The sequence below is a fragment of the Cryptomeria japonica genome, unplaced genomic scaffold, assembly GCF_030272615.1.
Source record: "Cryptomeria japonica unplaced genomic scaffold, Sugi_1.0 HiC_scaffold_65, whole genome shotgun sequence".
Classification (NCBI taxonomy): Eukaryota; Viridiplantae; Streptophyta; class Pinopsida; order Cupressales; family Cupressaceae; genus Cryptomeria; species Cryptomeria japonica.
The window spans coordinates 332,501-357,500 of record NW_026728887.1 but is presented as its reverse complement, the minus strand read 5'-3'; the positions used below and the strand labels follow the sequence as shown (position 1 = coordinate 357,500).

The 25,000-nt window shown below is 60.6% G+C and overlaps 2 non-coding genes across 2 annotated transcripts; both read right to left on the bottom strand.

Moving 5' to 3' along the window:
- Positions 1–3,871: 3,871 nt before the first annotated feature.
- Positions 3,872–3,990, bottom strand: LOC131863591 (5S ribosomal RNA). Its single transcript, XR_009362491.1, has one exon. It is a non-coding gene; the product is annotated as a 5S ribosomal RNA (ribosomal RNA).
- Positions 3,991–11,807: 7,817 nt separating this feature from the next.
- Positions 11,808–11,926, bottom strand: LOC131863580 (5S ribosomal RNA). Its single transcript, XR_009362480.1, has one exon. It is a non-coding gene; the product is annotated as a 5S ribosomal RNA (ribosomal RNA).
- Positions 11,927–25,000: the final 13,074 nt, after the last annotated feature.

Below are 25,000 nucleotides of genomic sequence, written 5' to 3'. Positions count from 1 at the left end.
AAATTTTAAAATCTCGTTTTTTTTTGCCTTTTCTGGAAATTAGTGAAGGCAGCGCATCAAAGGTGCGCAACGCTGGTGCGAACCTGGGAGCGCTCCGATGTGTGCTCCAAGGTGCGGCGTGCACGAAGTCGGACCCCGGTTTGCCCCGGGTGCGCACCTCGCGTGCACCTTGGTGCGCACACCTTGGCTGGGTTGCGCGCCCTGGTGGGCACCATGGTGCGCACCAAGGAGCGCTCCGAAGTGTGCTCCAAGGTGCGGCGTGCACGAAGTCGGAGCCCGGTTTGCCCCGGGTGCGCACCTCGCGTGCACCTTCGCCGCGGTGGGCACCATGGCGTGCACGAAGTCGGAGCCCGGTTTGCCCCGGGTGCGCACCTCGCGTGCACCTTCGCCGGGGTGGGCACCTTGGTGTGCAGACCTTGGCTGGGTTGCGCGCCCTGGTGGGCACCATGGTGCGCACCAAGGAGCGCTCCGAAGTGTGCTCCAAGGTGCGGCCTGCACGAAGTCGGAGCCCGGTTTGCCCCGGGTGTGCACCTCGGGTGGGCACCTTGGTGCGCATGCCTTGCCTGGGCTGCGCACCAGGGCGGGCTCAAGATGGCACCCGCGTTCCTTTTTTTTCACTATCTTTCAAAACGGAAATTTTAAAATCTCATTTTTTTTTGCCTTTTTCTGGAAATTAGTGAAGGCAGCGCATCAAAGGTGCGCACCTCGCTGCCCACCACGGTGCGCAACGCCGGTGGGCACCCGGGAGTGCTTCGAAGTGTGCTCCAAGGTGCTGCGTGCACGTTGTCGGAGCCCGGTTTGCCCCGGGTGCGCACCTCGCGTGCACCTTCGTCGGGGTGGGCACCTTGGCTGGGTTTGCCCCGGCTGCGCTCCGAAGCGGGGTTATTGGAGCGCCGCCTCTTTTTTTGTCGGAGCGTTTGGTGGGGTTTCTCGCATTGGCTCTTCCGAGGCCCGGTTGCCACCCTGGCGCGCACGAAGTCGGAAGTAGGGTTAATTGCCCGGGTGCGCACCTTTGCCAGGGTGGGCACCTTACCTGGGCTGCGCACCAGGGCGGGCTCAAGATGGCACGCGCGTTCCGTTTTTTTCACTATCTTTCAAAACGGAAATTTTAAAATCTCCTTTTTTTTTTGCCTTTTCTGGAAATTAGTGAAGGCAGCGCATCAAAGGTGCGCACCTCGCTGCCCACCTTGGTGTGCTCTGAGGTGCGCACCCGGGAGCACTACGAAGTGTGCTCCAAGGTGCGGCGTGCACGTTGTCGGAGCCCGGTTTGCCCCGGGTGCGCACCTCGCCTGCACCTTGGCCGGGGTGGGCACCTTGGCTGGGTTTGCCCAGGGTGCGCTCCGAAGCGGGGTTACTGGAGCGCCCCCTCTTTTTTTGTCAGAGCGTTTGGTGGGGTTTCTCGCATTGGCTCTTCCCAGGCCCGGTTGTTGGGTGCGCTCCCACCCTGGCGCGCGCGAAGTTGGAAGTTGGGTTAATTGCCCGGGCGCGCACCTTCGCCAGGGTGGGCACCTTGGTGCGCACACCTTGGCTGGGCTGCGCACCAGGGCGGGCTCAAGATGGCACCAGCATTCCCTTTTTCTCACTATCTTTCAAAACGGAAATTTTAAAATCTCGTTTTTTTTTTGCCTTTTATGGAAATTAGTGAAGGCATCGCATCAAAGGTGCGCACCTCGCTGCCCACCTTGGTGTGCTCCGAGGTGCCCACCACGGTGCGCAACGCCGGTGCGAACCCGGGAGCGCCCCGATGTGTGCTCCAAGGTGCGGCGTGCACGAAGTCGGACCCCGGTTTGCCCCGGGTGCGCACCTCGCGTGCACCTTGGTGCGCACACCTTGGCTGGGTTGCGCGGCCTGGTGGGCACCATGGTGCGCACCAAGGAGCGCTCCGAAGTGTGCTCCAAGGTGCGGCGTGCACGAAGTCGGAGCCCGGTTTGCCCCGGGTACGCACCTCGCGTGCACCTTCGCCGGGGTGGGCACCTCGGCTGGGTTGCGCGCCCTGGTGCGCACCAAGGAGCGCTCCGAAGTGTGCTCCAAGGTGCGGCGTGCACGAAGTCGGAGCCCGGTTTGCCCCGGGTGCGCACCTTCGCCGCGGTGCGCACCATGGCGTGCACGAAGTCGGAGCCCGGTTTGCCCCGGGTGCGCACCTCGCGTGCACCTTCGGCGGGGTTGCGCGCCCTGGTGGGCACCATGGTGCGCACCAAGGAGCGCTCCGAAGTGTGCTCCAAGGTGCGGCGTGCACGAAGTCGGAGCCCGGTTTGCCCCGGGTGCGCACCTCGCGTGCACCTTCGGCGGGGTTGCGCGCCCTGGTGGGCACCATGGTGCGCACCAAGGAGCGCTCCGAAGTGTGCTCCAAGGTGCGGCGTGCACGAAGTCGGAGCCCGGTTTGCCCCGGGTGCGCACCTCGCGTGCACCTTCGCCGCGGTGGGCACCATGGCGTGCACGAAGTCGGAGCCCGGTTTGCCCCGGGTGCGCACCTCGCGTGCACCTTCGCCGGGGTGGGCACCTCGGCTGGGTTGCGCGCCCTGGTGCGCACCAAGGAGCGCTCCGAAGTGTGCTCCAAGGTGCGGCGTGCACGAAGTCGGAGCCCGGTTTGCCCCGGGTGCGCACCTCGCGTGCACCTTCGCCAGGGTGGGCACCTCGGTGCGCACACCTTCTCAATGTTTTCTTGCCTTTTCTGGAAATTGGTGAAGGCAGCGCATCAAAGGTGCGCACCTCGGTGTGCTCCGAGGTGCGAACCCGAGAGCGCTCCGAGGTGCCCACGAAGTCGAAAGTCGGGTTAATTGCATTGTTTTCCCCGGGTGCGCTCCGAGGTGCGCAACATCGGCGCGCACCAAGGAGGGCTCCGAAGTGTGCTCCAAGGTGCGCACGATGGCGTGCACCTCTGGTGCGCACGATTCGGAGCTCGGTTTGACCGGGGTGCGCACACCTTGGCTGGGTTGCGCACCTTTTGTGCGCTCCAAGGTGCGCACGAAGTCGGAGCTCGGTTTGCCCCGGGTGCGCACCTTCGCCAGGGTGCGCACCTTGATGCGCACGCCTTGGCTGGGCTGCGCACCTTGGTGGGCGCCATGGTGCGCACCTTTCGTGCGCTCCAAGGTGCGCACGAAGTCGGAGCTCGGTTTGCCCCGGGTGCGCACCTTGGTGGGCGCCATGGTGCACTCCGAGGTGCCCAAGATTGGTGCGCACCAAGGAGCGCTCCGAAGTGCGCTCCAAGGTGCGCGCGAAGTCGAAAGTTGGGTTAATTGTCCGGTTTGCCTCGGGTGCGCACCTTGCGTGCACCTTCGCCAGGGTGGGCGCCTTGGTGCGCACACCTTGGCTGGGCTGCGCACACCTTGGCACCCGCGTTTCCTTCATTTTAAATTTTTTTTTTTTACAATCTCTCAAGTGGGAAATTCTATAATCTCAACTTTTTTTGCCTTTTCAGGAAACTTTTGAATGGAGCGCATCATTGGTGCGCTCCGAAGTGTGCTCCAAAGCTCTCTCCAGCTGCGTGCACCTGCCCCGGCCGCGCACCCGGCCCCGCCCAGCTTCGCTCACCTGTCCCGGGCGTCTGGTGCGGAACCTTAGAGTAAGAAACATCACCGTGCACCTTGGCCAACGTGCGCGACTCGACCGAGCGCGCACTGGCCGAGGTGCACACCGATTTCACCTGGGTGCGCGCGCAGCACCTCGGGCACACCGGGGTGCGCGCACAACGCCCGGGTTGCACCGTGGCCTGTGTGCTCGGGGCGCCTCGGGTGCGCGCTCGGTGTCGCCCCCGCGCGCGCGGTAGTGCGGGCAGCGCACCCCGGCCCGGCCCGGCCCGGCCCCGACGAGAACGCAAACGGGCAAAAGGTTTATTCAAATAGCATTGCGATGCCCGGCGAAAAACTAAAAAAGGGTGCAACACCGGGACTTCCCGGGAGGTCACCCATCCCAGTACTACTTCGGCCCAAGCGCGCTTAACTGCGGAGTTCTGATGGGATCCGGTGCACTAACGCTGGTATGATCGCACCCGTTATGAGCTTGTCGCAGTGTGTACTTAGCAAACCGCGACCCACGTGCGAATCCACCCCGGCCACCCACCCCCGTCGAGGTGCACACCCTCCCTCGCGAAGTGCGCCCCGTTCGCCAAGTGTGAGCCCTGCCCGGGTGCGCGCACCTTGCTAGGGCGTCGGGTGTGCACCCGGCCCGGCCTACGTGCGTGCACCTGTAGGGGGCGTCGTGTGCGTGCAGTGTCCCGTCTGCAACGCGGTGCCCACACACCACCTCGGGCGCAACGACCTGCGCTCACATGTGGGCCGAGTGCACCTTGGTGCATGTTCGGGGCGCCTCGGGTGCACGCTCGATCTTGCCCCGGTGCACCAAGGCGCTCGGTTTGCCCCGGGTGCGCACTTGGTGCAAGGTGGGCACCCAAAATAGGGATCAAGCACCAAAACACAAGTTTCGGGATGCAAAATGGGACCCAAGGACCACAAATGCGTTCCAAGACCCATGATGGGTCCACGAGAACAAAAATGTGTTCCGAGACTTAATAAACAAATATTGGGTTTTAGGAGAAGAAACATGCTCTGATGCCCAAAACGAGAATCGACCCCGAAAAGGCCACAGGCCAAAAGTGGGATGCGAGACAAAAAAAAATGGGACCCGAGGACCAAAATTGGGTTCCCAGGTCGAAGACAGGGCAACCGGACAAGAAACGACCTCTAAGGCTCGAAATGAGTCCCGACGACTAAAACTTGACAAGAAGCACCCATCAGGCACCCAACTCGACACCCATGGGATGCCGACCCACCCGGGCTTCCACCTAGCACACCTTGGCACCCACCCACCCTCGCACCCAACCTCGCACCCAACTTAGCACCTTTGAACCCACATTGGCACTCACCCTGACCCTGGCACCTTGGAACCCACATTGGCACTCACCTTGACCCTGGCACCCACCTTTGCACTCACCTTGGGACCCACCCTGGCTCCCACCTCGGCACCCACCCAGACACCCACCTTGGTTCCTTGGCACCCACCTTGGATCCTTGGCACCCACCCCGACACCCACCTTGGCACGCAACTTGGCTACTTGCCACCCACCTTGGCTCCTTGACGCCCACCCCGACAACCACCCCGTGACCTACCCTGGCTAGGGTTGGTGCACACCCACCCTGGTGCCCACCTTGGCACCCACCCTATGACCCACCTTGGCACGCACCTTAGTACCCACCCCGTTACCCACCCTAGGACCCACCCCGTGACCCACCTTGGCCAGGGTGGGTGCCTTGGTGCGCACAACTTGCCTGGGCTGCACACCAGGGCGGGCTCAAGATGGCACCCGCGTTCCGTTTTTTTCACTATCTTTCAAAACGGAAATTTTAAAATCTCATTTTTTTCTTTTTTTTGCCTTTTCTGGAAATTAGTGAAGGCAGCGCATCAAAGGTGCGCAATGCTGGTGCGAACCCGGGAGCGCTCCGATGTGTGCTCCAAGGTGCGGCGTGCACGAAGTCCGAGCCCGGTTTGCCCCGGGTGCGCACCTCGCGTGCACCTTCGCCGGGGTGAGCACCTTGGCTGGGTTGCGCGCCCTGGTGCGTACCAAGGAGCGCTCTGAAGTGTGCTCCAAGGTGCGGCGTGCACGAAGTCGGAGCCCGGTTTGCCCCGGGTGTGCACCTCGGGTGCGCACCTCGCGTGCACCTTCGCTGCGGTGGGCACCTTGGCTGGGTTGCGCGCCTTGGTGGGCACCATGCAGTGCACGAAGTCGGAGCCCGGTTTGCCCCGGGCGCGCACCTCCGCCAGGGTGGGCACCTTGGTGCGCACAACTTGCCTGGGCTGCGCATCAGGAAGGGCTCAAGATGGCACCCGCGTTCCGTTTTTTTCACTATCTTTCAGAACGGAAATTTTAAAATATCGTTTTTTTTTGCCTTTTCTGGAAATTAGTGAAGGCAGCGCATCAAAGGTGCGCAACGCTGGTGCGAACCTGGGAGCGCTCCGATGTGTGCTCCAAGGTGCGGCGTGCACGAAGTCGGAGCCCGGTTTGCCTCGGGTGCGCCCTGGTGGGCACCATGGTGCGCACCAAGGAGCGCTCCGAAGTGTGCTCCAAGGTGCGGCCTGCACGAAGTCGGAGCCCGGTTTGCCCCGGGTGTGCACCTCGGGTGGGCACCTTGGTGCGCATGCCTTGCCTGGGCTGCGCACCAGGGCGGGCTCAAGATGGCACCCGCGTTCCTTTTTTTTCACTATCTTTCAAAACGGAAATTTTAAAATCTCATTTTTTTTTGCCTTTTTCTGGAAATTAGTGAAGGCAGCGCATCAAAGGTGCGCACCTCGCTGCCCACCACGGTGCGCAACGCCGGTGGGCACCCGGGAGTGCTTCGAAGTGTGCTCCAAGGTGCTGCGTGCACGTTGTCGGAGCCCGGTTTGCCCCGGGTGCGCACCTCGCGTGCACCTTCGTCGGGGTGGGCACCTTGGCTTGGTTTGCCCCGGCTGCGCTCCGAAGCGGGGTTATTGGAGCGCCGCCTCTTTTTTTGTCGGAGCGTTTGGTGGGGTTTCTCGCATTGGCTCTTCCGAGGCCCGGTTGCCACCCTGGCGCGCACGAAGTCGGAAGTAGGGTTAATTGCCCGGGTGCGCACCTTTGCCAGGGTGGCACCTTACCTGGGCTGCGCACCAGGGCGGGCTCAAGATGGCACGCGCGTTCCGTTTTTTTCACTATCTTTCAAAACGGAAATTTTAAAATCTCCTTTTTTTTTTGCCTTTTCTGGAAATTAGTGAAGGCAGCGCATCAAAGGTGCGCACCTCGCTGCCCACCTTGGTGTGCTCTGAGGTGCGCACCCGGGAGCGCTACGAAGTGTGCTCCAAGGTGCGGCGTGCACGTTGTCGGAGCCCGGTTTGCCCCGGGTGCGCACCTCGCCTGCACCTTGGCCGGGGTGGGCACCTTGGCTGGGTTTGCCCAGGGTGCGCTCCGAAGCGGGGTTACTGGAGCGCCCCCTCTTTTTTTGTCAGAGAGTTTGGTGGGGTTTCTCGCATTGGCTCTTCCCAGGCCCGGTTGTTGGGTGCGCTCCCACCCTGGCGCGCGCGAAGTTGGAAGTTGGGTTAATTGCCCGGGCGCGCACCTTCGCCAGGGTGGGCACCTTGGTGCGCAAACCTTGGCTGGGCTGCGCACCAGGACGGGCTCAAGATGGCACCAGCATTCCCTTTTTCTCACTATCTTTCAAAACGGAAATTTTAAAATCTCGTTTTTTTTTTGCCTTTTATGGAAATTAGTGAAGGCATCGCATCAAAGGTGCGCACCTCGCTGCCCACCTTGGTGTGCTCCGAGGTGCCCACCACGGTGCGCAACGCCGGTGCGAACCCGGGAGCGCCCCGATGTGTGCTCCAAGGTGCGGCGTGCACGAAGTCGGACCCCGGTTTGCCCCGGGTGCGCACCTCGCGTGCACCTTGGTGCGCACACCTTGGCTGGGTTGCGCGGCCTGGTGGGCACCATGGTGCGCACCAAGGAGCGCTCCGAAGTGTGCTCCAAGGTGCGGCGTGCACGAAGTCGGAGCCCGGTTTGCCCCGGGTGCGCACCTTCGCCGCGGTGGGCACCATGGCGTGCACGAAGTCGGAGCCCGGTTTGCCCCGGGTGCGCACCTCGCGTGCACCTTCGCCGGGGTGGGCACCTCGGCTGGGTTGCGCGCCCTGGTGCGCACCAAGGAGCGCTCTGAAGTGTGCTCCAAGGTGCGGCGTGCACGAAGTCGGAGCCCGGTTTGCCCCGGGTGTGCACCTCGGGTGCGCACCTCGCGTGCACCTTCGCTGCGGTGGGCACCTTGGCTGGGTTGCGCGCCTTGGTGGGCACCATGCAGTGCACGAAGTCGGAGCCCGGATTGCCCCGGGCGCGCACCTCCGCCAGGGTGGGCACCTTGGTGCGCACAACTTGCCTGGGCTGCGCACCAGGAAGGGCTCAAGATGGCACCCGCGTTCCGTTTTTTTCACTATCTTTCAGAACGGAAATTTTAAAATCTCGTTTTTTTTTGCCTTTTCTTGAAATTAGTGAAGGCAGCGCATCAAAGGTGCGCAACGCTGGTGCGAACCTGGGAGCGCTCCGATGTGTGCTCCAAGGTGCGGCGTGCACGAAGTCGGACCCCGGTTTGCCCCGGGTGCGCACCTCGCGTGCACCTTGGTGCGCACACCTTGGCTGGGTTGCGCGCCCTGGTGGGCACCATGGTGCGCACCAAGGAGCGCTCCGAAGTGTGCTCCAAGGTGCGGCGTGCACGAAGTCGGAGCCCGGTTTGCCCCGGGTGCGCACCTCGCGTGCACCTTCGCCGCGGTGGGCACCATGGCGTGCACGAAGTCGGAGCCCGGTTTGCCCCGGGTGCGCACCTCGCGTGCACCTTCGCCGGGGTGGGCACCTTGGTGTGCAGACCTTGGCTGGGTTGCGCGCCCTGGTGGGCACCATGGTGCGCACCAAGGAGCGCTCCGAAGTGTGCTCCAAGGTGCGGCCTGCACGAAGTCGGAGCCCGGTTTGCCCCGGGTGTGCACCTCGGGTGGGCACCTTGGTGCGCATGCCTTGCCTGGGCTGCGCACCAGGGCGGGCTCAAGATGGCACCCGCGTTCCTTTTTTTTCACTATCTTTCAAAACGGAAATTTTAAAATCTCATTTTTTTTTGCCTTTTTCTGGAAATTAGTGAAGGCAGCGCATCAAAGGTGCGCACCTCGCTGCCCACCACGGTGCGCAACGCCGGTGGGCACCCGGGAGTGCTTCGAAGTGTGCTCCAAGGTGCTGCGTGCACGTTGTCGGAGCCCGGTTTGCCCCGGGTGCGCACCTCGCGTGCACCTTCGTCGGGGTGGGCACCTTGGCTGGGTTTGCCCCGGCTGCGCTCCGAAGCGGGGTTATTGGAGCGCCGCCTCTTTTTTTGTCGGAGCGTTTGGTGGGGTTTCTCGCATTGGCTCTTCCGAGGCCCGGTTGCCACCCTGGCGCGCACGAAGTCGGAAGTAGGGTTAATTGCCCGGGTGCGCACCTTTGCCAGGGTGGGCACCTTACCTGGGCTGCGCACCAGGGCGGGCTCAAGATGGCACGCGCGTTCCGTTTTTTTCACTATCTTTCAAAACGGAAATTTTAAAATCTCCTTTTTTTTTTGCCTTTTCTGGAAATTAGTGAAGGCAGCGCATCAAAGGTGCGCACCTCGCTGCCCACCTTGGTGTGCTCTGAGGTGCGCACCCGGGAGCGCTACGAAGTGTGCTCCAAGGTGCGGCGTGCACGTTGTCGGAGCCCGGTTTGCCCCGGGTGCGCACCTCGCCTGCACCTTGGCCGGGGTGGGCACCTTGGCTGGGTTTGCCCAGGGTGCGCTCCGAAGCGGGGTTACTGGAGCGCCCCCTCTTTTTTTGTCAGAGCGTTTGGTGGGGTTTCTCGCATTGGCTCTTCCCAGGCCCGGTTGTTGGGTGCGCTCCCACCCTGGCGCGCGCGAAGTTGGAAGTTGGATTAATTGCCCGGGCGCGCACCTTCGCCAGGGTGGGCACCTTGGTGCGCACACCTTGGCTGGGCTGCGCACCAGGGCGGGCTCAAGATGGCACCAGCATTCCCTTTTTCTCACTATCTTTCAAAACGGAAATTTTAAAATCTCGTTTTTTTTTTGCCTTTTATGGAAATTAGTGAAGGCATCGCATCAAAGGTGCGCACCTCGCTGCCCACCTTGGTGTGCTCCGAGGTGCCCACCACGGTGCGCAACGCCGGTGCGAACCCGGGAGCGCCCCGATGTGTGCTCCAAGGTGCGGCGTGCACGAAGTCGGACCCCGGTTTGCCCCGGGTGCGCACCTCGCGTGCACCTTGGTGCGCACACCTTGGCTGGGTTGCGCGGCCTGGTGGGCACCATGGTGCGCACCAAGGAGCGCTCCGAAGTGTGCTCCAAGGTGCGGCGTGCACGAAGTCGGAGCCCGGTTTGCCCCGGGTACGCACCTCGCGTGCACCTTCGCCGGGGTGGGCACCTCGGCTGGGTTGCGCGCCCTGGTGCGCACCAAGGAGCGCTCCGAAGTGTGCTCCAAGGTGCGGCGTGCACGAAGTCGGAGCCCGGTTTGCCCCGGGTGCGCACCTTCGCCGCGGTGCGCACCATGGCGTGCACGAAGTCGGAGCCCGGTTTGCCCCGGGTGCGCACCTCGCGTGCACCTTCGGCGGGGTTGCGCGCCCTGGTGGGCACCATGGTGCGCACCAAGGAGCGCTCCGAAGTGTGCTCCAAGGTGCGGCGTGCACGAAGTCGGAGCCCGGTTTGCCCCGGGTGCGCACCTCGCGTGCACCTTCGGCGGGGTTGCGCGCCCTGGTGGGCACCATGGTGCGCACCAAGGAGCGCTCCGAAGTGTGCTCCAAGGTGCGGCGTGCACGAAGTCGGAGCCCGGTTTGCCCCGGGTGCGCACCTCGCGTGCACCTTCGCCGCGGTGGGCACCATGGCGTGCACGAAGTCGGAGCCCGGTTTGCCCCGGGTGCGCACCTCGCGTGCACCTTCGCCGGGGTGGGCACCTCGGCTGGGTTGCGCGCCCTGGTGCGCACCAAGGAGCGCTCCGAAGTGTGCTCCAAGGTGCGGCGTGCACGAAGTCGGAGCCCGGTTTGCCCCGGGTGCGCACCTCGCGTGCACCTTCGCCAGGGTGGGCACCTCGGTGCGCACACCTTCTCAATGTTTTCTTGCCTTTTCTGGAAATTGGTGAAGGCAGCGCATCAAAGGTGCGCACCTCGGTGTGCTCCGAGGTGCGAACCCGAGAGCGCTCCGAGGTGCCCACGAAGTCGAAAGTCGGGTTAATTGCATTGTTTTCCCCGGGTGCGCTCCGAGGTGCGCAACATCGGCGCGCACCAAGGAGGGCTCCGAAGTGTGCTCCAAGGTGCGCACGATGGCGTGCACCTCTGGTGCGCACGATTCGGAGCTCGGTTTGACCGGGGTGCGCACACCTTGGCTGGGTTGCGCACCTTTTGTGCGCTCCAAGGTGCGCACGAAGTCGGAGCTCGGTTTGCCCCGGGTGCGCACCTTCGCCAGGGTGCGCACCTTGATGCGCACGCCTTGGCTGGGCTGCGCACCTTGGTGGGCGCCATGGTGCGCACCTTTCGTGCGCTCCAAGGTGCGCACGAAGTCGGAGCTCGGTTTGCCCCGGGTGCGCACCTTGGTGGGCGCCATGGTGCACTCCGAGGTGCCCAAGATTGGTGCGCACCAAGGAGCGCTCCGAAGTGCGCTCCAAGGTGCGCGCGAAGTCGAAAGTTGGGTTAATTGTCCGGTTTGCCTCGGGTGCGCACCTTGCGTGCACCTTCGCCAGGGTGGGCGCCTTGGTGCGCACACCTTGGCTGGGCTGCGCACACCTTGGCACCCGCGTTTCCTTCATTTTAAATTTTTTTTTTTTACAATCTCTCAAGTGGGAAATTCTATAATCTCAACTTTTTTTGCCTTTTCAGGAAACTTTTGAATGGAGCGCATCATTGGTGCGCTCCGAAGTGTGCTCCAAAGCTCTCTCCAGCTGCGTGCACCTGCCCCGGCCGCGCACCCGGCCCCGCCCAGCTTCGCTCACCTGTCCCGGGCGTCTGGTGTGGAACCTTAGAGTAAGAAACATCACCGTGCACCTTGGCCAACGTGCGCGACTCGACCGAGCGCGCACTGGCCGAGGTGCACACCGATTTCACCTGGGTGCGCGCGCAGCACCTCGGGCGCACCGGGGTGCGCGCACAACGCCCGGGTTGCACCGTGGCCTGTGTGCTCGGGGTGCCTCGGGTGCGCGCTCGGTGTCGCCCCCGCGCGCGCGGTAGTGCGGGCAGCGCACCCCGGCCCGGCCCGGCCCCGACGAGAACGCAAACGGGCAAAAGGTTTATTCAAATAGCATTGCGACGCCCGGCGAAAAACTAAAAAAGGGTGCAACACCGGGACTTCCCGGGAGGTCACCCATCCCAGTACTACTCCGGCCCAAGCGCGCTTAACTGCGGAGTTCTGATGGGATCCGGTGCACTAATGCTGGTATGATCGCACCCGTTATGAGCTTGTCGCAGTGTGTACTTAGCAAACCGCGACCCACGTGCGAATCCACCCCGGCCACCCACCCCCGTCGAGGTGCACACCCTCCCTCGCGAAGTGCGCCCCGTTCGCCAAGTGTGAGCCCTGCCCGGGTGCGCGCACCTTGCTAGGGCGTCGGGTGTGCACCCGGCCCGGCCTACGTGCGTGCACCTGGAGGGGGCGTCGTGTGCGTGCAGTGTCCCGTCTGCAACGCGGTGCCCACACACCACCTCGGGCGCAACGACCTGCGCTCACATGTGGGCCGAGTGCACCTTGGTGCATGTTCGGGGCGCCTCGGGTGCACGCTCGATCTTGCCCCGGTGCACCAAGGCGCTCGGTTTGCCCCGGGTGCGCACTTGGTGCAAGGTGGGCACCCAAAATAGGGATCAAGCACCAAAACACAAGTTTCGGGATGCAAAATGGGACCCAAGGACCACAAATGCGTTCCAAGACCCATGATGGGTCCACGAGAACAAAAATGTGTTCCGAGACTTAATAAACAAATATTGGGTTTTAGGAGAAGAAACATGCTCTGATGCCCAAAACGAGAATCGACCCCGAAAAGGCCACAGGCCAAAAGTGGGATGCGAGACAAAAAAAAATGGGACCCGAGGACCAAAATTGGGTTCCCAGGTCGAAGACAGGGCAACCGGACAAGAAACGACCTCTAAGGCTCGAAATGAGTCCCGACGACTAAAACTTGACAAGAAGCACCCATCAGGCACCCAACTCGACACCCATGGGATGCCGACCCACCCGGGCTTCCACCTAGCACACCTTGGCACCCACCCACCCTCGCACCCAACCTCGCACCCAACTTAGCACCTTTGAACCCACATTGGCACTCACCCTGACCCTGGCACCTTGGAACCCACATTGGCACTCACCTTGACCCTGGCACCCACCTTTGCACTCACCTTGGGACCCACCCTGGCTCCCACCTCGGCACCCACCCAGACACCCACCTTGGTTCCTTGGCACCCACCTTGGATCCTTGGCACCCACCCCGACACCCACCTTGGCACGCAACTTGGCTACTTGCCACCCACCTTGGCTCCTTGACGCCCACCCCGACAACCACCCCGTGACCTACCCTGGCTAGGGTTGGTGCACACCCACCCTGGTGCCCACCTTGGCACCCACCCTATGACCCACCTTGGCACGCACCTTAGTACCCACCCCGTTACCCACCCTAGGACCCACCCCGTGACCCACCTTGGCCAGGGTGGGTGCACCCACCCTGGTGCCCACCTTGGCACCCACCCATCCTAGCACCCAGCCTGTGACCGGGCTTGGAACCCAACCTTGCACCCGCACCCGTCTTGGCCAGTGTGGGTGCGCACCCATCCTGGCACCCACGTTGTGACACACCCTTTAACCCACGCACCCTAGCACCCACGTTGGCACCCACCTTGGAACCCAACCTAGCAACTTGGCACCCACCCCGTGACCCACCTTGGCATCCACCATAGCAGTCGCCGACTTGGCACCCACCTCGGCACCCACCTTGACACTTGTGGACCCACCTTGCCACTCACCCTAGCATCGACCCATCCTAGCACCCACCCTGGCACCTTTGCACCCTAGCACTCACCCATCCTAGCACCTAACCTGTGACCCACCTTGACACTCACCCTCGCACCCACCTTGGAACCCAACCTAGCACCCACCCACCCTGACACCAACCCTAGCACCTACCCACCCTTGCACCCACCCTGTGACCCATCTTGGCACCCACCCATCCTACCACTCAACCTATCACCCACCTTCTCACCCACCTTGGCATCCACCTTAGCACCCACCCACACTGGCACCTTGGCACCCACCTCGGGCAAGGTGGGTGCACACCCACCCTGGCACCCAATTTAGAACCCACCGAGCATGTTACCCACCTTGGCACCCACATTGCAGCCCACCCTAGTACCCACCCTATGACCCACATTGGCATCCACACCCTAGCACCCAGGCACCTCGACACCCGCCTTGACACCCACCCTAGCACTGAACCTGTGACCCACCTTGGAACTCACCCTAGAACCCACCCACCCTGTGAACCACCTTGGCATCCACCTTAGCACCCACCCACCTTGGCACCCACTCTAGCACTCACCCATCCTAACACCCAACTTGTTACCCACCTTGGCACCCGCCCTCGCGTCCACCTTGAAACCCACCCTAGCACCCACCCACGCAGGAGCCCACCTTGGCACCCAACCTAACACCCACGCATCCTGGCACCCAACTTGTGACCCACCTTGGAACCCACCCTAGTACCCACCTTTGAACCCACTATATCACCAACCCACCTTGGCACCCACCCTATGACCCTCTTTGGAATCCACCCTAGCACGCACCCACCCTGGCACCCACCATGGAGCGCACCCTAGCACCCACCCACCTCGGCACGCACCTCAACACCCACCTTGGTGTGCGCACTGCGCCAACCTCTCAAAGACCCTATGTGGTGCGCTCCAAAGTGTACACCTTTGGTGCGCTCCAAGGTGCGCACCTTTGGTGCACACCGAGGTGCACACCAAAGTGTGCACCGAGGTGAGCACCAAAGTGCACTCCAGGGTGCACACCAAGGCGTGCACCTTTGGTGCGGTCAATGCAAACGAATTCGGAAGTTGGGGTCGATGTCCTAATCGCTGCTGCAGACTACACGTATGAGAATCGGACAAATAGCTTTATATAGGGGAGGTGTTGCGTTTGATGGGTCGACTCCCCTGGTTGTGTGCACTGCACCAACTTCAAAGACCCTGTCTTGTTTAAGAAGTCAAAAGTTGGGGTGGATGTCCTAATCATTGCTGCAGTCTACGCATGTATGAGAATCAGACAAATAGCTTATATAGGGGAGGTGTTGCATTCGGTGGGTTGACTCCCCTGGTTGTGCGCACTGCGCCAACCTCAAAGACCCCGCATAGCAGAAGAAGTCGGAAGTCGGATTTTGGTGAGCACCAAGGCGTGCACCTTTGGTGCGGTCAACGCAGACGAATTCAGAAGTTGGGGTGGATGTCCTAATCGTTGTTGCAGGCTACACATGTATGAGAATCAGACAAATAGCTTATATAGGGGAGGTGTTGGGTTTGATGGGTCAACTCCCTTGGTTGTGCGCATTACGCCAACCTCAAAGACCTTGTTTTCGTTAAGAAGTCAAAAGTTGGGGTCAATGTCCTAATGGCTCCTGCAGGCTACACATGTATGAGAATCGGACAAATAGCTTATATAGGGGAGGTGTTGGGTTTGATGGGTCGACTCCCCTGGTTGTGCGCATTACGTCAACCTCAAAGACCTTGTTTTCGTTAAGAAGTCAAAAGTTGGGGTCGATGTCCTAATTGCTCCTGTAGACTACACATGTATGAGAATCAGACAAATAGCTTATATAGGGGAGGTGTTGGGTTTGATGGGTTGACTCCCCTAGTTGTTCGCATTACACCAACCTCAAAGACCTTGTTTTCGTTTAGAAGCCGAAAGTTGGGGTCGATGTCCTAATTGCTCCTGCAGGCTACGCATGTATGAGAATCAGACAAATAGCTTATATAGGGGAGGTGTTGGGTTTGATGGGTCGACTCCCCTGGTTGTGCGCATTGCGCCAACCTCAAAGACCCTGCATTGCGGATGAAGTCGAAAGTCAGAGTTTGGTGTGCTACAAGGTGTGGTCGAAGGTGCTCACCTAGGTGTGCACCTTTGGAGCACAGGAAAAGTGCCCTCCAAAAGTGCGCACCTTTGGAGTGCACAAAAGTGCCCTCCAAAAGTGCGCACCTTTGGAGCGCAGAAAAGTGCCCTCCAAAAAGTGCCCTCCAAAAGTGCGCACCTTTGGAGCGCAGAAAAGTGCCCTCCAAAAAGTGCCCTCCAAAAGTGCGCACCTTTGGAGCGCAGAAAAGTGCCCTCCAAAAAGTGCCCTCCAAAAGTGCGCACCTTTGGAGCGCAGAAAAGTGCCCTCCAAAAAGTGCCCTCCAAAAGTGCGCACCTTTGGAGCGCAGAAAAGTGCCCTCCAAAAAGTGCCCTCCAAAAGTGCGCACCTTTGGAGCGCAGAAAAGTGCCCTCCAAAAAGTGCCCTCCAAAAGTGCGCACCTTTGGAGCGCAGAAAAGTGCCCTCCAAAAAGTGCCCTCCAAAAGTGCGCACCTTTGGAGCGCAGAAAAGTGCCCTCCAAAAAGTGCCCTCCAAAAGTGCGCACCTTTGGAGCGCAGAAAAGTGCCCTCCAAAAAGTGCCCTCCAAAAGTGCGCACCTTTGGAGCGCAGAAAAGTGCCCTCCAAAAAGTGCCCTCCAAAAGTGCGCACCTTTGGAGCGCAGAAAAGTGCCCTCCAAAAGTGCGCACTTTTGGTGCGCACCAAGGCGCTGGTTCGGTCGTTGCAGGCGAGTTCGGAAGTTGGGGTCGATGTCCTGAGCGGAGGTGCAAACTACACAGGTGTCGGAATCGGACAAATAGCTTATATAGGGGAGGTGTATGCTTCGATGGGTCGACTCCCCAGGTTGAGCGCACCGCGCCAACCTCAAAGACCCTACGGTATGGATGAAGTCGGAAGTTGGGTCCGATGACCGATTCGATTAGTAGGTATGCTCATGAGGTCGGAATTTGGGTCCGATGACCTGCCATGTGCAGGAAGGCGAATGTTGACACTGTGCGTTGCAAGGTGCACACCAAGGCGCTGGTGCGGTCTTTTTAGTCGAGTTCGGAAGTTGGGGTCGATGTCCTGATCGGAGGTGCAAGCTACACAGGTGTGGGAATCGGACAAATAGCTTATATAGGGGAGGTGTATGCTTCGTTGGGTCGACTCCCCGGGTTGAGCGCACCGCGCCAACCTCAAAGACCCTACGGTATGGATGAAGTCGGAAGTTGGGTCCGATGACCGATTCGATATGTAGGCATACTCGCGAGGTCGGAATTTGGGTCCGATGACCTGCCACGTGCAGGAAGGCGAATGTTGGCACTGTGCGTTGCAAGGTGCGCACCAAGGCGCTGGTTCGGTCGTTGGAGGCGAGTTCGGAAGTTGGGGTCGATGTCTTGATCGGAGGTGCAAACTACACAGGTGTGGGAATCGGACAAATAGCTTATATAGGGGAGGTGTATGCTTCGTTGGGTCGACTCCCCGGGTTGAGCGCACCGCGCCAACCTCAAAGACCCTACGGTATGGATGAAGTCGGAAGTTGGGTCCGATGACCGATTCGATATGTAGGCATACTCGCGAGGTCGGAATTTGGGTCCGATGACCTGCCATGTGCAGGAAGGCGAATGTTGGGACTGTGCGTCGCAAGGTGCGCACCAAGGCGCTGGTGCCGTCGTTGCAGTCGAGTTCGGAAGTTGGGGTCGATGTCCTGGTCAGAGGTGCAAACTACACAGGTGTGGGAATCGGACAAATAGCTTATATAGGGGAGGTGTATGCTTCGATGGGTCGACTCCCTGGGTTGAGCGCACCGCGCCAACCTCAAAGACCCTACAGTATGGATGAAGTCGGAAGTTGGGTCCGATGACCGATTCGATACGTAGGCATATTGGCGAGGTCTGAATTTGTGTCCGATGACCTGCCATGCGCAGGAAGGCGGAATTTGGGTCCGATGACCGAGTTGATGGCGTGCCATGCGCAGAAAGGCGGAATTTGGGTCCGATGACCGAGTTGATGTTGATGGCCCGCCATGCACAGGAAGGCGGAATTTGGGTCCGATGACCGATTTGAAGGCGTGCCATACGCAAAAAGGCGGAGTTTGGGTCCGATGACCGAGTTGATATTGATGGCCCGCCATGCGCAGGAAGGCGGAATTTGGGTCCGATGACCTGACATACGCATGGAGTCCGACTCGGGGGCCGATGTTCGATTCGATGACTTGCATTGTGGGTAAAGTCGGAAGTTGTGGTCTTTGACCCGATTCGATGACCAGACTTCGGCTGCTTGAGAATCGGACAAATAACTTATATAGGGGAGGTAGTGTTCTCGAGCATCCTCCCCCCGTGCCCGTTTATGTCGATTGATGCTGGTGCTCGACTGGTTGGAGCGCTCGGATGCAAAAATCTTGCACCAGGATTTATCGATTGTGATGGACACGGCAAGTCTCCTGATTGCTATGCAGGAGCTCATCGTGAATCTCTATGCGGCCTTGGTATGGACTCGACCTGCGGAATGGTTCGGCAATGGTAGTCGCTCCAACACGTCCTTGCAATGGCCACAGAGGTGATTCGACTAGAGCTCCAGTCTAGCTTTTGGGTTGCTTGGCGGACTGGTATAGCCGCGATCGAGTTCCGGCCATGAACGTTTTAGATAGCTCTTGGGCTTTCTGGGACGGAAGTCGGAAGTTTGGGCTGTTGTCCGATTTGATGACCATTCTTCGGATGTGTGAGAATCGGACAAATAACTTATATAGGGGACTGTGTTGTCTCACGCAGCCCCCTCCGTGCCCCTCTATCTCGACCGATGTTGGTGCTTGAAAGGGTTGGGATCGCTCGGATTTATAAACGTGCACCACCATTTGTCGAGTGTGAGGGACGCGGCAGGTCTCCTAAATGCTATGCGGGCGCTCTCTGAGAATCTCTATCCGGCCTCGACACAGACTAGTCTTGCTGAATGGTTTGGCACTGGTAGTCGATCCAACACGTCGTTGTTGTGGCCGCCTAGGCGATTCGATTCGAGCCCCCGTCTAGCTTTTGGGTTGCTTGGCGGATTTTGCCCTATCCGCAAGTGAGCTCGGTCCCTAAACGTTCGAGAAACCCGATTGCTATGCGCCGACTCTCTTTCTTGCGAGCCTCCATCTAGCTTTTGGGTCTCTACGGAACGGAAGTCGGAATCTGGGACCGTTGTTTGATTCGACGAGGCAGACTACGGTTGTGCGAGAATCGGACAAATAACTTATATAGGGGAGGTGTTGACTGGAGCATTCTCCCCCGTGCCCCTCTAACTCGACCAATGCTGGCGCTCGAACGGTGGTAGCGCTCGGATTTTCATTGAGCGCCAGCATTGGTCGATTTAGAGGGGCATGCGAGATTCCCGAATGCTATGCGAGGGCTCTAACGGAAATGTCTATTGGTTTCGGTATGGATGCAATTGCGAGTGGTTCGGCAAAGGTAGTCGTTCCGATGCGTCCATGTCGTGGCCAAATCGATAATTCGATTTGAGCCCTCGTATAGCATTTGGGTCTCTCGATGTGATTCCGCATTCCAGTCCCTTTGGGCACTGCTTGAGCCGCATCCCAGGGGGTTCCCTTCCCAATAATCTGCCTCGCAACCCGATTGCTATGCGGTGAGGCTCCTCGGCCGCCTCGGAACTATCTGTGTATCAGACGCATCGCGGGATAAGGGGTTGGCAACGGTAGTCGCCCCAAGCGCGTCCGATGCTTGGACCATTCCGAGGCGGCCCTGAAGCCTCTTCCGTCTAGCCGTTGGGTCCTTCTCGCCGCATCCCTCGCCTCGCACCCCGATTGCTATGCGGTGAGGCTCCTCGGCCGCCTCGGAACTATCTGTGTATCGGACGCGTCGCGGGATAAGGGGTTGTCACTGGTAGTCGCCCCAAGCGCGTCCGATGCTTGGACCATTCCGAGGCGGCCCTGAAGCCTCTTCCGTCTAGCCGTTGGGTCCTTCTCGCCGCATCCCTCGCCTCGCACCCCGATTGCTATGCGGTGAGGCTCCTCGGCCGCCTCGGAACTATCTGTGTATCGGACGCGTCGCGGGATAAGGGGTTGTCATTGGTAGTCGCCCCAAGCGCGTCCGATGCTTGGACCATTCCGAGGCGGCCCTGAAGCCTCTTCCGTCTAGCCGTTGGGTCCTTCTCGCCGCATCCCTCGCCTCGCACCCCGATTGCTATGCGGTGAGGCTCCTCGGCCGCCTCGGAACTATCTGTGTATCGGACGCGTCGCGGGATAAGGGGTTGTCACTGGTAGTCGCCCCAAGCGCGTCCGATGCTTGGACCATTCCGAGGCGGCCCTGAAGCCTCTTCCGTCTAGCCGTTGGGTCCTTCTCGCCGCATCCCTCGCCTCGCACCCCGATTGCTATGCGGTGAGGCTCCTCGGCCGCCTCGGAACTATCTGTGTATCGGACGCGTCGCGGGATAAGGGGTTGTCACTGGTAGTCGCCCCAAGCGCGTTCGATGCTTGGACCATTCCGAGGCGGCCCTGAAGCCTCTTCCGTCTAGCCGTTGGGTCCTTCTCGCCGCATCCCTCGCCTCGCACCCCGATTGCTATGCGGTGAGGCTCCTCGGCCGCCTTGGAACTATCTGTGTATCGGACGCGTCGCGGGATAAGGGGTTGTCACTGGTAGTCGCCCCAAGCGCGTCCGATGCTTGGACCATTCCGAGGCGGACCCGAAGCCTCTTCCGTCTAGCCGTTGGGTCCTTCTCGCCGCATCCTTCGCCTCGCACCCCGATTGCTATGCGGTGAGGCTCCTCGGCCGCCTCGGAACTATCTGTGTATCGGACGCGTCGCGGGATAAGGGGTTGTCACTGGTAGTCGCCCCAAGCGCGTCCGATGCTTGGACCATTCCGAGGCGGACCCGAAGCCTCTTCCGTCTAGCCGTTGGGTCCTTCTCGCCGCATCCCTCGCCTCGCACCCCGATTGCTATGCGGTGAGGCTCCTCGGCCGCCTTGGAACTATCTGTGTATCGGACGCGTCGCGGGATAAGGGGTTGTCACTGGTAGTCGCCCCAAGCGCGTCCGATGCTTGGACCATTCCGAGGCGGACCCGAAGCCTCTTCCGTCTAGCCGTTGGGTCCTTCTCGCCGCATCCCTCGCCTCGCACCCCGATTGCTATGCGGTGAGGCTCCTCGGCCGCCTTGGAACTATCTGTGTATCGGACGCGTCGCGGGATAAGGGGTTGTCACTGGTAGTCGCCCCAAGCGCGTCCGATGCTTGGACCATTCCGAGGCGGACCCGAAGCCTCTTCCGTCTAGCCGTTGGGTCCTTCTCGCCGCATCCCTCGCCTCGCACCCCGATTGCTATGCGGTGAGGCTCCTCGGCCGCCTTGGAACTATCTGTGTATCGGACGCGTCGCGGGATAAGGGGTTGTCACTGGTAGTCGCCCCAAGCGCGTCCGATGCTTGGACCATTCCGAGGCGGCCCCGAAGCCTCTTCCGTCTAGCCGTTGGGTCCTTCTCGCCGCATCCCTCGCCTCGCACCCCGATTGCTATGCGGTGAGGCTCCTCGGCCGCCTTGGAACTATCTGTGTATCGGACGCGTCGCGGGATAAGGGGTTGTCACTGGTAGTCGCCCCAAGCGCGTCCGATGCTTGGACCATTCCGAGGCGGCCCCGAAGCCTCTTCCGTGTAGCCGTTGGGTCCTTCTCGCCGCATCCCTCGCCTCGCACCCCGATTGCTATGCGGTGAGGCTCCTCGGCCGCCTTGGAACTATCTGTGTATCGGACGCGTCGCGGGATAAGGGGTTGTCACTGGTAGTCGCCCCAAGCGCGTCCGATGCTTGGACCATTCCGAGGCGGACCTGAAGCCTCTTCCCTCTAGCCGTTGGGGCTTTCTCGCCGCATCCCTCGCCTCGCACCCTGATTGCTATGCTGTGAGGCTCCTCGGCCGCCTTGGAACTATCTGTGTATCGGACGCATCGCGGGATAAGGGGTTGGCAGTGGTAGTCGCCCCAAGCGCATCCGATGCTTGGACCATTCCGAGGCGGCCCTGCAGCCTCTTCCGTCTAGCCGTTGGGGCCATCTCGCCGCATCCCCCACCTCGCACCACGATTGCTATGCGGTGAGGCTCCTTGGCCGCCTCGGAACTATCTGTGTATCGGACGCATCGCGGGATAAGGGGTTGTCACTGGTAGTCGCCCCAAGCGCGTCCGATGCTTGGACTATTCCGAGGCGGCCCTGCAGCCTCTTCCGTCTAGCCGTTGGGGCCATCTCGCTGCATCCCCCACCTCCTCGGCCGCCTCGGAACTATCTGTGTATCGGACGCATCGCGGGATAAGGGGTTGGCAGTGGTAGTCGCCCCAAGCGCGTCCGATGCTTGGACTATTCCGAGGCAGCCCTGCAGCCTCTTCCGTCTAGCCTTTGGGGCCATCTCGCCGCATCCCTCGCCTCGCACCCCGATTGCTATGCGGTGAGGCTCCTCGGCCGCCTGGGAACTATCTTCGTATCGGACGCATCGCGGGATAAGGGGTTGTCACTGGTAGTCGCCCCAAGCGCGTCCGATGCTTGGACTATTCCGAGGCGGCCCTGTGGCCTCTTCCGTCTAGCCGTTGGGGCCATCTCGCCGCATCCCCCACCTCGCACCCCGATTGCTATGCGGTGAGGCTCTTCGGCCGCCTTGGAACTATCTTCGTATTGGACGCATCGCGGGATAAGGGGTTGTCACTGGTAGTGGCCCCAAGCGCGTCCGATGCTTGGACTATTCCGAGGCGGCCCTGCAGCCTCTTCCGTCTAGCCGTTGGGGCCATCTCGCCGCATCCCCCACCTCGCACCCCGATTGCTATGCGGTGAGGCTCCTCGGCCGCCTTGGAACTATCTTCGTATCGGACGCATCGCGGGATAAGGGGTTGTCACTGGTAGTCGCCCCAAGCGCGTCCGATGCTTGGACTATTCCGACGCGGCCCTGTGGCCTCTTCCGTCTAGCCGTTGGGGCCATCTCGCCGCATCCCCCACCTCGCACCCCGATTGCTATGCGGTGAGGCTCCTCGGCCGCCTTGGAACCATCTTCGTATCGGACGCATCGCGGGATAGGGGGCTGTCACTGGTAGTCGCCCCAAGCGTGTCCGATGCTTGGACCATTCCTAGGCGGCCCTGAAGCCTCTTCCGTCTAGCCGTTGGGGCCTTCCCGCCCCATCCCTCGCCTCGCACCCCCGATTGCTATGCGGTGAGGCTCCTCGGCCGCCTTGGAACCATCTGTGTATCGGACGCATCGCGGGATAAGGGGTTGGCACTGGCAGTCGCCCCAAGCGCGTCCGATGCTTGGACCATTCCGAGGTGGCCCTGAAGCCTCTTCCGTCTAGCCGTTGGGGCCTTCCCGCCCCATCCCTCGCCTCGCACCCCGATTGATATGCGGTGAGGCTCCTCGGCCGCCTTGGAACTATCTGTGTATCGGACGCATCGCGGGATAAGGGGTTGGCACTGGTAGTCGTCCCAATCGCATCCGATGCTTGGACCATTCCGAGGCGGCCCTGCAGCCTCTTCCGTTTAGCCGTCGGGGCCTTCCCGCCGCATCCCTCGCCTCGCATCCCGATTCCTATGCGGTGAGTCTTCTCGGCCGCCGCGGAACTATACCTGTTATTGCTACTGCATCCTTCGGCTGGTAACCTCCTCTGCCGCCTTGGAACGTTCTCTTTGTCGGACGCGTCGCGGGATAAGGGGTTGGCACTGGTAGTCGCCCCAAGCGCGCCCGATGCATAGACCGCTCCGAGTCGACCTTGCTTTCAGCCTCTCACATGCATAGACCTCTCTGAGTCGACCCTGCAGCCTCTCACGTTTAGCCTTTGGAATCTCGCCTCACAACATGATTGCTATCCTTGATGCATCCCTTGCCTCGAGCCCTGATTGCTTTCTTGGCTGCATCCCTCCTCTCCTCACAGCCCGGTTGTCATCACTGCTTCATCCGTCGCTTCATGCATTCTGGCTGCTGGGCCCTTCCCACCGCACACCTCGATTGCTATCTCTTCTGCATCACACACCCCGATTGCTATCTCTGCTACATCCCTCGGCTCTCACTTCTGCATCCTTCGCCTCACACCTCGATTGCTATCAATGCTGCATCCGTAACCTCACACCCCGATTGCTATGCGGGGAGGCTCCTTGGCCGCCTTGGAAATTTCTGTGTGTCGGACGCACCGCGGGATAAGGGGTTGGCACTGGTAGTCGCCCCAAGTGCGCCCGATTCTTAGACCGCTTCGAGGTGACCTCGTAGCCTCTTTCGTCCAGGCTTCCTGCCTTCAACGCCCTTTTTACACCTCGATTGCTATGCGCGGGCTCGTTGGCGTCTATCACCTCTCTGCGAAGAGTGGCACGATGATTGTTGGGGTAAATCGTAGCAGTCCGATCTCTGGCCTTGGGCCATTGTGAGGGCTGATCGATTTCCTGTGCGCATCTCGTGTTCGCCCAGTAACAGACTCGACGACTTGTAATCGGTCTTGTTCCCGATTGTTCCTGGAGGTAGTCTTCGGAACTCTTGGATTTGACCTGTCACTCGAACTGTCCTCTTCCGAGGATGCTTGTGTGTGTGTGCTTGTGCCATTTCCTTGGCGGTATTAACGAGATATTAAAGAGCGGAGTGAGCGCCTCGCCCAGCTATGTTTGGGGCTCTCACTCCCTTACCCGGTGTGCGACCGCTTTGCACGTAGGTTGCGGAGCATCGCGACTCTTTCGATGTTTGGCGGTTGTCTTCCGGTGATGCGTTGGTCCCGAAGTGCACGTTACTAGCATTTCTGCCATTGTTCTCGATCTTTGGCACGTTCCTTCGTTGCAATTGGATATATATCTCCGTTTATACGCGCAGGCTTCTCCCGCCTATTCAGCGCTGTCCCACTCTCAGCACTCTCGTGGTCTCCTTGGCTTCTCTCTCCCGTGAGCGAGCTCTCTTCTCGAGTCTTTTCCATGTCCCATGGAGGTTGCCTTGCGAAATTCGGGCACACAAACGTGACCGGATAAGAGCGGAATTGCCTATGAGGAGAAGCTCACCTTAGGGAGCAGCAATGCCGAGTGTTTCGACAGAGGGTAGAGGGGGCGTTGTTTGGGCGGTTGCACAAAAGAGTGCTACGTTTGCACTGAAGGTTGCTTCTTCGTCTCCGACGAACTCTTCGAGGCAAAAAAGCTTGTTTACGGGGTCGAGGTGGGACTGTTCGTGCGAGTTGCGCCACCAAAAGTGCGTAGGGGGCATATACCTGGGAAATGGATGTCTCTGAGTGGCCTTACTCGGTCGCGTGCACGGTGCATTCTCTAACGGCAGGACTGTCGCGAGCATGTGCGGTTCGGATGTTTTCGGGTAAAGGGTTCCGTACGGGATGTTCTTCCCAGGCTCCTGTGAACCGAGACTCTGCATCGTCATGCTCCGGCTCCCGTGGGTGCTTCATGCCTCGTCGAGCTGTTTGTCGTGGACGATTAAGGCCGAGGCCTTCCTTCGAGAGGGGAATTGTTCAGGCT